This window comes from Mauremys mutica, unplaced genomic scaffold, assembly GCF_020497125.1.
Source record: "Mauremys mutica isolate MM-2020 ecotype Southern unplaced genomic scaffold, ASM2049712v1 000553F_np12_obj, whole genome shotgun sequence".
Classification (NCBI taxonomy): Eukaryota; Metazoa; Chordata; order Testudines; family Geoemydidae; genus Mauremys; species Mauremys mutica.
Genome location: NW_025423002.1, coordinates 145,151 through 155,957, shown reverse-complemented (window position 1 = coordinate 155,957; position 10,807 = coordinate 145,151).

The following is a 10,807-nucleotide window of genomic DNA, read 5'->3' as shown; positions in this document are numbered from 1 at the left end:
CGGTGCCCCTCACTCCCGACCCGCAGCCCCTGCCAGCCCGGACCTGCCGGTGCCCCTCACTCCCGACCCGCAGCCCCTGCCAGCCCGGACCTGCCGGTGCCCCTCACTCCCGACCCGCAGCCCCTGCCAGCCCGGACCTGCCGGTGCCCCTCACTCCCGACCCGCAGCCCCTGCCAGCCCGGACCTGCCGGTGCCCCTCACTCCCGACCCGCAGCCCCTGCCAGCCCTGGACCTGCCGGTGCCCCTCACTCCCGACTCGCAGCCCCTGCCAGCCCTGGACCTGCCGGTGCCCCTCACTCCCGACCCGCAGCCCCTGCCAGCCCTGGACCTGCCGGTGCCCCTCACTCCCGACCCGCAGCCCCTGCCAGCCCGCACCTGCCGGTGCCCCTCACTCCCGACCCGCAGCCCCTGCCAGCCCGGACCTGCCGGTGCCCCTCACTCCCGACCCGCAGCCCCTGCCAGCCCGCACCTGCCGGTGCCCCTCACTCCCGACCCGCAGCCCCTGCCAGCCCTGGACCTGCCGGTGCCCCTCACTCCCGCCCCGCAGCCCCTGCCAGCCCGGGCCTGCCGGTGCCCCTCACTCCCGACCCGCAGCCCCTGCCAGCCCTGGACCTGCCGGTGCCCCTCACTCCCGACCCGCAGCCCCTGCCAGCCCTGGACCTGCCGGTGCCCCTCACTCCCGACCCGCAGCCCCTGCCAGCCCGGACCTGCCGGTGCCCCTCACTCCCGACCCGCAGCCCCTGCCAGCCCGGACCTGCCGGTGCCCCTCACTCCCGACCCGCAGCCCCTGCCAGCCCGGACCTGCCGGTGCCCCTCACTCCCGACCCGCAGCCCCTGCCAGCCCGGACCTGCCGGTGCCCCTCACTCCCGACCCGCAGCCCCTGCCAGCCCTGGACCTGCCGGTGCCCCTCACTCCCGACCCGCAGCCCCTGCCAGCCCGGACCTGCCGGTGCCCCTCACTCCCGACCCGCAGCCCCTGCCAGCCCGGACCTGCCGGTGCCCCTCACTCCCGAACCGCAGCCCCTGCCAGCCCGCACCTTCCGGTGCCCCTCACTCCCGACCCGCAGCCCCTGCCAGCCCGGACCTGCCGGTGCCCCTCACTCCCGACCCGCAGCCCCTGCCAGCCCGCACCTACCGGTGCCCCTCACTCCCGACCCGCAGCCCCTGCCAGCCCGGACCTGCCGGTGCCCCTCACTCCCGACCCGCAGCCCCTGCCAGCCCGGACCTGCCGGTGCCCCTCACTCCCGACCCGCAGCCCCTGCCAGCCCGCACCTGCCGGTGCCCCTCACTCCCGACCCGCAGCCCCTGCCAGCCCGGACCTGCCGGTGCCCCTCACTCCCGACCCGCAGCCCCTGCCAGCCCGCACCTGCCGGTGCCCCTCACTCCCGACCCGCAGCCCCTGCCAGCCCGGACCTGCCGGTGCCCCTCACTCCCGACCCGCAGCCCCTGCCAGCCCGGACCTGCCGGTGCCCCTCACTCCCGACCCGCAGCCCCTGCCAGCCCGCACCTGCCGGTGCCCCTCACTCCCGCCCCGCAGCCCCTGCCAGCCCGGACCTGCCGGTGCCCCTCACTCCCGACCCGCAGCCCCTGCCAGCCCGCACCTGCCGGTGCCCCTCACTCCCGCCCCGCAACCCCTGCCAGCCCTGGACCTGCCGGTGCCCCTCACTCCCGCCCCGCAGCCCCTGCCAGCCCGCACCTGCCGGTGCCCCTCACTCCCGCCCCGCAGCCCCTGCCAGTCCGCACCTGCCGGTGCCCCTCACTCCCGCCCCGCAGCCCCTGCCAGCCCGGACCTGCCGGTGCCCCTCACTCCCGACCCGCAGCCCCTGCCAGCCCTGGACCTGCCGGTGCCCCTCACTCCCGACCCGCAGCCCCTGCCAGCCCGCACCTGCCGGTGCCCCTCACTCCCGCCCCGCAGCCCCTGCCAGCCCGGACCTGCCGGTGCCCCTCACTCCCGCCCCGCAGCCCCTTCTAGCCCATCCTGATCTATCCTCCATGAATTTATCGAGTTCTTTTTTGAATCCTGTTATGGTCTCGGCCTTCACAGCGTCCTCTGGCGAGGAGTTCCACAGGTTGGCTGTGCGTTGTTTGTTTTAAACCTGCTGCCTGTTCATTTCATTGGGTGGCCCCTAGTTCTTGTGTTATGAGAAGGAGTAAATAACACGTCCTCATCTGCTTTCTCTGCACCAGCCATGATTTTATAGACCTCTATCATATCCCCCCTTAGCCGTCTCTTTTCCAAGCTGAACAGTCCCAGTCTGATTAATCTCTCCTCAGACGACAGCCGGTCCAGACCCCTCATCAGTTCTGTCGCCCTTTTCTGAACCTTTTCCAATTCCACTAGATCTTTTTTGAGACAGGGCGACCACATCTGCCCGCAGTATTCAAGGAGGGGGCGAACTGTGGATTTATACAGAGGCAACATGATATTTTCTGTCCTATTATCTATCCCAGGGGTCGGCACCTTTCAGAAGTGCTGGGCCGGGTCTTCATTTATTCACTCTGATTGAAGGCTTCGTGTGCCAGTGACACATTTTAACCTTTTGAGAAGGTCTCTCTCTATATCTATAATATAGAACTAAATGATTCGTGTATGTCAAGTAAATAAGGTTTTTTAAATGTTTAAGAAGCTTCATTTAAAATTAAATTAAAAGGCAGATCTCATCAGTGTAGTGTGAGCCTTGCTCTTGCTTTTCCTTGCTGAGTTTTCCAATGTCTGCCAGGGATCTGGCTACGTTAAGCTGCACGCAGGCTTCGGGGTGATCAGTTGTTAACCGGCTCCGAGAGGGACAGAGGACAGATTTCATGTGTGAAAATACCTGTTACACAGGTATGTGGAGCCAGATGCCGAGAGCATCGCCAAAGCGATTTTCTTCAAACAGTTACATTTCACTGGCAGGGACGTCCAGCAGGTCAGAATAGAGGCCCCATGATCTCTCGCGGTAGCTTCAAGTGCGCTCTGCAGATCTCCAAACCCCCTTGCCGCTGAAATGCCGCCGAAGACCCCCGGAGCGGACCCCCCTGCCACCGAAATGCCGCCAGAGACCCCCGGAGCAGCCCCCCCCCACTGCCGAAATGCTGCTGAAGACCCCTGGAGTGGGCTGCCGCCAGCTGAGTAAAAACAAAATTTAAAAAAGTGCCTAAGGCGCGGGCCCCTGGGTGGGGCCCGATTCCGGGCAATCGGGGGAATCGGCCTGACCCCGGCCCTGGGTCTGACCCAGTCTGGCCGTTCCTACGTTCTAAGCAGTGTCCATCTCATCGCTGTGCTTGAAACGGCCTGTGAGTCAAATAGGTCAAGCAACAAGGACGGTCACAATTTGCACCACTGGATTCCTCACGTTATTAAGCTCTGAATTAGAAACTGGAGCACAGGGTTTCTCGATGGATGAAACAGTGAAATTTGGCTGCCGGGCAGCCAGTCTGATCTGCAAGTAACTTGACAAATCGCTTCTGTTTCCCGACCATGGCGGGAGCAGCATTTGTTGCCACACAAAATATTGTTCTGATGTCACCTCCTCATTCTTCACAATGGTTTACAAAAGTTTCCGCTGTATCTTCCCCCTTTGTTGTGCCATGCAGGGGTTTAGGCAACAAACTTCCTCTGGATTTCGTCAGAAGCACAAGGTCTTGCAACAACTGGCAAACGTGGAAGGTGGTTTAGCGCCACGGTCTCCTCAGCTGCAGCGCTGAGCACGGCCGGGGCTTGCAATGCTGCTTTTCCTGCACGTTTCCTGCCAGTTCGCGCACGCGTCTGTCACGGGGTCCCCGGGCGATGCTTGTTGTACACACAAAACTACACAGCAGCTTTCCAGGGGGCAAGACAGAGATGCCACATTTATTATGAGAACAACTTGATTTATGACCAATAACTAATATCTTAATCCTTATACACACACACACACACACACATTATACCTAATACCTACACACACACACTCACACACACACTCACACACACACATTATACCCAATACCTAGTCACACACTCACACACTCACACACAGACACACACACATTATACCTAATACCTACACACACACACTCACACACACACACACACACACACATTCTCTCTCTCACACACACACACACACACACAGTCACACACTCACACACACCCATCAGATGCTCTGCAGCTGCTGCATAGTTAGCAGCCCTGGACATGGCTGGAGTCCGTGGCTGGATTCCCCAGCCTGGGTTGGTAGCTCGGGGCGGTAACAGGCCAGCACCGCCGGGCAGGAGGAGGAGCTGGTCTCTGGGGGGCAGGCGCCGAGGCCCGTCCATGCTGGCAGCAGAACGTTACCCCCCAAGTCTCCCATCTCACCCAGCCTTTTTGTAGGCTTGAGTCTGAATCCAGAGTCTCTAGGTCTTGCTGTGTCACCACCTCTGGGTCTGGTGACTGATCACCTGTCAATTGCAGGCCTGACTGTCAGCCTGGGACCCGGCTTTGATCTTCCTTCTCTTGTAGCTTTTCTGTTTAGGGTGGACTCTGCTCACTTTGTTAGGGCTCTTGTCTGCAGCTTCAGCCGGTGGGGTGTGAACTCTGCTTCATCAGGACAGGCTGGGGCCATCATCCAGCCATACCTCAGTCACACATCGACCCTAACTAACGAGAGCACAGCAGGGTTTGCAAAAAGGAAGGTTGGAGGAAGCTTTTACGAAATGGAGAGAGCGTTTTAAACTGGGGTTTGGATTCCAATATGGCAAACAGGGAACAGAGGTTACGACGTAGGCACGTGCAGTGAATGGTGAACAGTGAACAGAAGTTACAATGTAGGCACGTGTAGTGACTGGTGAACAGTGAACAGAGGTTACAATGTAGGCACGTGCAGTGACTGGTGAACAGGGAACAGAAGTTACAATGTAGGCACGTGCAGTGAATGGTGAACAGTGAACAGAGGTTACAATGTAGGCACGTGCAGTGACTGGTGAACAGGGAACAGAAGTTACAATGTAGGCACGTGCAGTGAATGGTGAACAGTGAACAGAGGTTACAATGTAGGCACGTGCAGTGAATGGTGAACAGTGAACAGAAGTTACAATGTAGGCACGTGCAGTGACTGGTGAACAGGGAACAGAAGTTACAATGTAGGCACGTGCAGTGACTGGTGAACAGTGAACAGAAGTTACAATGTAGGCACGTGCAGTGAATGGTGAACAGTGAACAGAGGTTACAATGTAGGCACGTGTAGTGACTGGTGAACAGTGAACAGAAGTTACAATGTAGGCACGTGCAGTGAATGGTGAACAGTGAACAGAGGTTACAATGTAGGCACGTGCAGTGACTGGTGAACAGTGAACAGAAGTTACAATGTAGGCACGTGCAGTGAATGGTGAACAGTGAACAGAGGTTACAATGTAGGCACGTGTAGTGACTGGTGAACAGTGAACAGAAGTTACAATGTAGGCACGTGCAGTGAATGGTGAACAGTGAACAGAGGTTACAATGTAGGCACGTGCAGTGACTGCTGAACAGTGAACAGAGGTTACAATGTAGGCACGTGTAGTGACTGGTGAACAGAAGTTACATTAATAAAGTGAACAATTAAAAACAATTTAATGTATCAGTTCTACATGCTCTGGAGCTGCTCCCCACAAGCCAGGCAGGACTCGGGAGCCTCCTCTCCCTCGGAGCAGCCTGTCTGCAGGGCTAGAAGCTCCCCCGGCTTCACCTCCGGGGTCTCTCCTGGGAGCGTTCGGCCTCCTCGGCCCCCCCGTGCGCTTCCCCCAGCGAGTCCCCCCGGCGGGGTCCTGGGGGGCCACAGGGTCCTGCCCCCCCACGGCGCAGGCAGACGTGACTCTCAGCCAGCCGGGGACACAGAGGTTGATTCGATGACAGGAACAGGGGCTAACACAGAGCTTGTAGGTACCGCGAGCCGGACCCCTCGGCCGGGTCCATTCTGGGGGGCAGCGAGCCAGACCCCCCCGTCTGCCCTCACTCCTCGTCCCCAGCCAGCCCCAGACTGACCCCCCCCCAGCCCCTCCTCTGCTCAGCTCCTTCCCCGGGCCAGGGGGTCTCCTGACCCCTCTGTCTCCAGCACCTTCAGTCGGCACCTTGTGGGGGGGGGCCCAGGCCATCCGTTGCCAGGAGACAGTGTCAGGCATTTCGGTGCACTGGCCCCTCGCTCTGCAGCAACCAAGCTCCCGGCCTGCGTGCGGGTTCCGAGCTCCCGGTCTGCGCGCGGGTTCCACGTTCCCGGCCTGCGCGCGGGTTCCGAGCTCCCGGCCTGCGCGTGGGTTCCACGTTCCCGGCCTGCGCGCGGGATCCGAGCTCCCGGCCTGCGCGCGGGATCCGAGCTCCCGGCCTGCGCGCGGGTTCCGAGCTCCCGGCCTGCGCGCGGGATCCGAGCTCCCGGCCTGGGCGCGGGATCCGAGCTCCCGGCCTGCGCGCGGGATCCGAGCTCCCGGCCTGCGCGCGGGTTCCACGTTCCCGGCCTGCGCGCGGGATCCGAGCTCCCGGCCTGCGCGCGGGTTCCGAGCTCCCGGCCTGCGCGCGGGATCCGAGCTCCCGGCCTGCGCGCGGGTTCCGAGCTCCCGGCCTGCGCGCGGGTTCCACGTTCCCGGCCTGCGCGCGGGATCCGAGCTCCCGGCCTGCGCGCGGGTTCCACGTTCCCGGCCTGCGCGCGGGATCCGAGCTCCCGGCCTGCGCGCGGGATCCGAGCTCCCGGCTTGCGCGCGGGATCCGAGCTCCCGGCCTGCGCGCGGGTTCCGAGCTCCCGGCCTGCGCGCGGGATCCGAGCTCCCGGCCTGGGCGCGGGATCCGAGCTCCCGGCCTGCGCGCGGGATCCGAGCTCCCGGCCTGCGCGCGGGTTCCGAGCTCCCGGCCTGCGCGCGGGTTCCGAGCTCCCGGCCTGCGCGCGGGTTCCACGTTCCCGGCCTGCGCGCGGGATCAGAGCTCCCGGCCTGCGCGCGGGATCCGAGCTCCCGGCCTGCGCGCGGGTTCCGAGCTCCCGGCCTGCGCGCGGGTTCCGAGCTCCCGGCCTGCGCGCGGGATCCGAGCTTCCGGCCTGCGCGCGGGTTCCGAGCTCCCGGCCTGCGCGCGGGATTCGAGCTCCCGGCCTGCGCGCGGGTTCCGAGCTCCCGGCCTGCGCGCGGGATCCGAGCTCCCGGCCTGCGCGCGGGTTCCGAGCTCCCGGCCTGCGCGCGGGATCCGAGCTCCCGGCCTGCGCGCGGGTTCCGAGCTCCCGGCCTGCGCGCGGGATCCGAGCTCCCGGCCTGCGCGCGGGTTCCGAGCTCCCGGCCTGCGCGCGGGTTCCACGTTCCCGGCCTGCGCGTGGGATCCGAGCTCCCGGCCTGCGCGCGGGTTCCACGTTCCCGGCCTGCGCGCGGGATCCGAGCTCCCGGCCTGCGCGCGGGTTCCGAGCTCCCGGCCTGCGCGTGGGATCCGAGCTCCCGGCCTGCGCGCGGGATCCGAGCTCCCGGCCTGCGCGCGGGATCCGAGCTCCCGGCCTGCGCGCGGGTTCCGAGCTCCCGGCCTGCGCGCGGGTTCCGAGCTCCCGGCCTGCGCGCGGGATCCGAGCTCCCGGCCTGGGCGCGGGATCCGAGCTCCCGGCCTGGGCGCGGGATCCGAGCTCCCGGCCTGCGCGCGGGATCCGAGCTCCCGGCCTGCGCGCGGGTTCCGAGCTCCCGGCCTGCGCGCGGGTTCCGAGCTCCCGGCCTGCGCGTGGGATCCGAGCTCCCGGCCTGCGCGCGGGTTCCGAGCTCCCGGCCTGCGCGCGGGATCCGAGCTCCCGGCCTGCGCGCGGGTTCCGAGCTCCCGGCCTGCGTGCGGGTTCCGAGCTCCCGGCCTGCGCGCGGGTTCCGAGCTCCCGGCCTGCGCGTGGGATCCGAGCTCCCGGCCTGCGCGCGGGTTCCACGTTCCCGGCCTGCGCGCGGGATCCGAGCTCCCGGCCTGCGCGCGGGTTCCGAGCTCCCGGCCTGCGCGCGGGTTCCGAGCTCCCGGCCTGCGCGCGGGATCCGAGCTCCCGGCCTGCGCGCGGGTTCCGAGCTCCCGGCCTGCGCGCGGGTTCCGAGCTCCCGGCCTGCGCGCGGGTTCCGAGCTCCCGGCCTGCGCGCGGGATCCGAGCTCCCGGCCTGCGCGCGGGTTCCGAGCTCCCGGCCTGCGCGCGGGTTCCGAGCTCCCGGCCTGCGCGCGGGTTCCGAGCTCCCGGCCTGCGCGCGGGATCCGAGCTCCCGGCCTGCGCGCGGGTTCCACGTTCCCGGCCTGCGCGCGGGTTCCGAGCTCCCGGCCTGCGCGCGGGATCCGAGCTCCCGGCCTGCGCGCGGGTTCCGAGCTCCCGGCCTGCGCGTGGGTTCCGAGCTCCCGGCCTGCGCGCGGGTTCCACGTTCCCGGCCTGCGCGCGGGATCCGAGCTCCCGGCCTGCGCGTGGGTTCCGAGCTCCCGGCCTGCGTGCGGGATCCGAGCTCCCGGCCTGCGCGCGGGTTCCGAGCTCCCGGCCTGCGCGCGGGTTCCACGTTCCCGGCCTGCGCGCGGGTTCCGAGCTCCCGGCCTGCGCGCGGGATCCGAGCTCCCGGCCTGCGCGCGGGATCCGAGCTCCCGGCCTGCGCGCGGGTTCCACGGTCCCGGCCTGCGCGCGGGATCCGAGCTCCCGGCCTGCGCGCGGGATCCGAGCTCCCGGCCTGCGCGCGGGTTCCGAGCTCCCGGCCTGCGCGCGGGTTCCACGTTCCCGGCCTGCGCGCGGGTTCCGAGTTCCCGGCCTGCGCGCGGGATCCGAGCTCCCGGCCTGCGCGCGGGATCCGAGCTCCCGGCCTGCGCGCGGGTTCCACGTTCCCGGCCTGCGCGCGGGATCCGAGCTCCCGGCCTGCGCGCGGGATCCGAGCTCCCGGCCTGCGCGCGGGTTCCGAGCTCCCGGCCTGCGCGCGGGTTCCGAGCTCCCGGCCTGCGCGCGGGTTCCACGTTCCCGGCCTGCGCGCGGGTTCCGCGCTCCCGGCCTGCGCGCGGGTTCCTCGCTCCCGGCCTGCGCGCGGGATCCGAGCTCCCGGCCTGCGCGCGGGTTCCACGTTCCCGGCCTGCGCGCGGGATCCGAGCTCCCGGCCTGCGCGCGGGTTCCGAGCTCCCGGCCTGCGCGCGGGATCCGAGCTCCCGGCCTGCGCGCGGGATCCGAGCTCCCGGCCTGCGCGCGGGTTCGGAGCTCCCGGCCTGCGCGCGGGATCCGAGCTCCCGGCCTGCGCGCGGGTTCCGAGCTCCCGGCCTGCGCGCGGGTTCCGAGCTCCCGGCCTGCGCGCGGGTTCCGAGCTCCCGGCCTGCGCGCGGGTTCCGAGCTCCCGGCCTGCGCGCGGGATCCGAGCTCCCGGCCTGCGCGCGGGTTCCGAGCTCCCGGCCTGCGCGCGGGTTCCGAGCTCCCGGCCTCCGCGCGGGATCCGAGCTCCCGGCCTGCGCGGCCCCGGCCTGGGCGCGGGAGCCGAGCTCCCGGCCTGCGCGCGGGTTCCGAGCTCCCGGCCTGCGCGCGGGTTCCGAGCTCCCGGCCTGCGCGCGGGACCCGAGCTCCCGGCCTGCACGTGGGTTCCGAGCTCCCGGCCTGCGCGCGGGTTCCGAGCTCCCGGCCTGCGCGCGGGTTCCGAGCTCCCGGCCTGCGCGCGGGTTCCGAGCTCCCGGCCTGCGCGCGGGTTCCAAGTTCCCGGCCTGCGCGCGGGTTCCGAGCTCCCGGCCTGCACGCGGGTTCCACGGTCCCGGCCTGCGCGCGGGATCCGAGCTCCCGGCCTGCGCGCGGGTTCCGAGCTCCCGGCCTGCGCGCGGGTTCCGAGCTCCCGGCCTGCGCGCGGGTTCCGAGCTCCCGGCCTGCGCGCGGGTTCCACGTTCCCGGCCTGCGCGCGGGATCCGAGCTCCCGGCCTGCGCGCGGGATCCGAGCTCCCGGCCTGCGCGCGGGTTCCACGTTCCCGGCCTGCGCGCGGGTTCCGCGCTCCCGGCCTGCGCGCGGGTTCCGAGCTCCCGGCCTGCGCGCGGGTTCCGAGCTCCCGGCCTGCGCGCGGGTTCCGAGCTCCCGGCCTGCGCGCGGGTTCCACGTTCCCGGCCTGCGCGTGGGTTCCGAGCTCCGCGGGTTTCCGAGCTCCCGGCCTGCGCGCGGGTTCCACGTTCCCGGCCTGCGCGCGGGATCCGAGCTCCCGGCCTGCGCGCGGGTTCCGAGCTCCCGGCCTGCGCGCGGGTTCCACGTTCCCGGCCTGCGCGCGGGATCCGAGCTCCCGGCCTGCGCGCGGGTTCCGAGCTCCCGGCCTGCGCGCGGGTTCCACGTTCCCGGCCTGCGCGCGGGATCCGAGCTCCCGGCCTGCGCGCGGGTTCCGAGCTCCCGGCCTGCGCGCGGGATCCGAGCTCCCGGCCTGCGCGCGGGATCCGAGCTCCCGGCCTGCGCGCGGGTTCCGAGCTCCCGGCCTGCGCGCGGGATCCGAGCTCCCGGCCTGCGCGCGGGATCCGAGCTCCCGGCCTGCGCGCGGGTTCCGAGCTCCCGGCCTGCGCGTGGGATCCGAGCTCCCGGCCTGCGCGCGGGTTCCGAGCTCCCGGCCTGCGCGTGGGATCCGAGCTCCCGGCCTGCGCGCGGGTTCCGAGCTCCCGGCCTGCGCGCGGGTTCCACGTTCCCGGCCTGCGCGCGGGTTCCGAGCTCCCGGCCTGCGCGCGGGATCCGAGCTCCCGGCCTGCGCGCGGGTTCCGAGCTCCCGGCCTGCGCGCGGGATCCGAGCTCCCGGCCTGCGCGCGGGTTCCGAGCTCCCGGCCTGCGCGCGGGTTCCGAGCTCCCTGCTCCAGCCGGTGGGACGGGCTCAGGCTCGGCGGCTCCGCCAGGGACACACGTTCCCACCCGAGGGCGCAGCCGGCCCGGC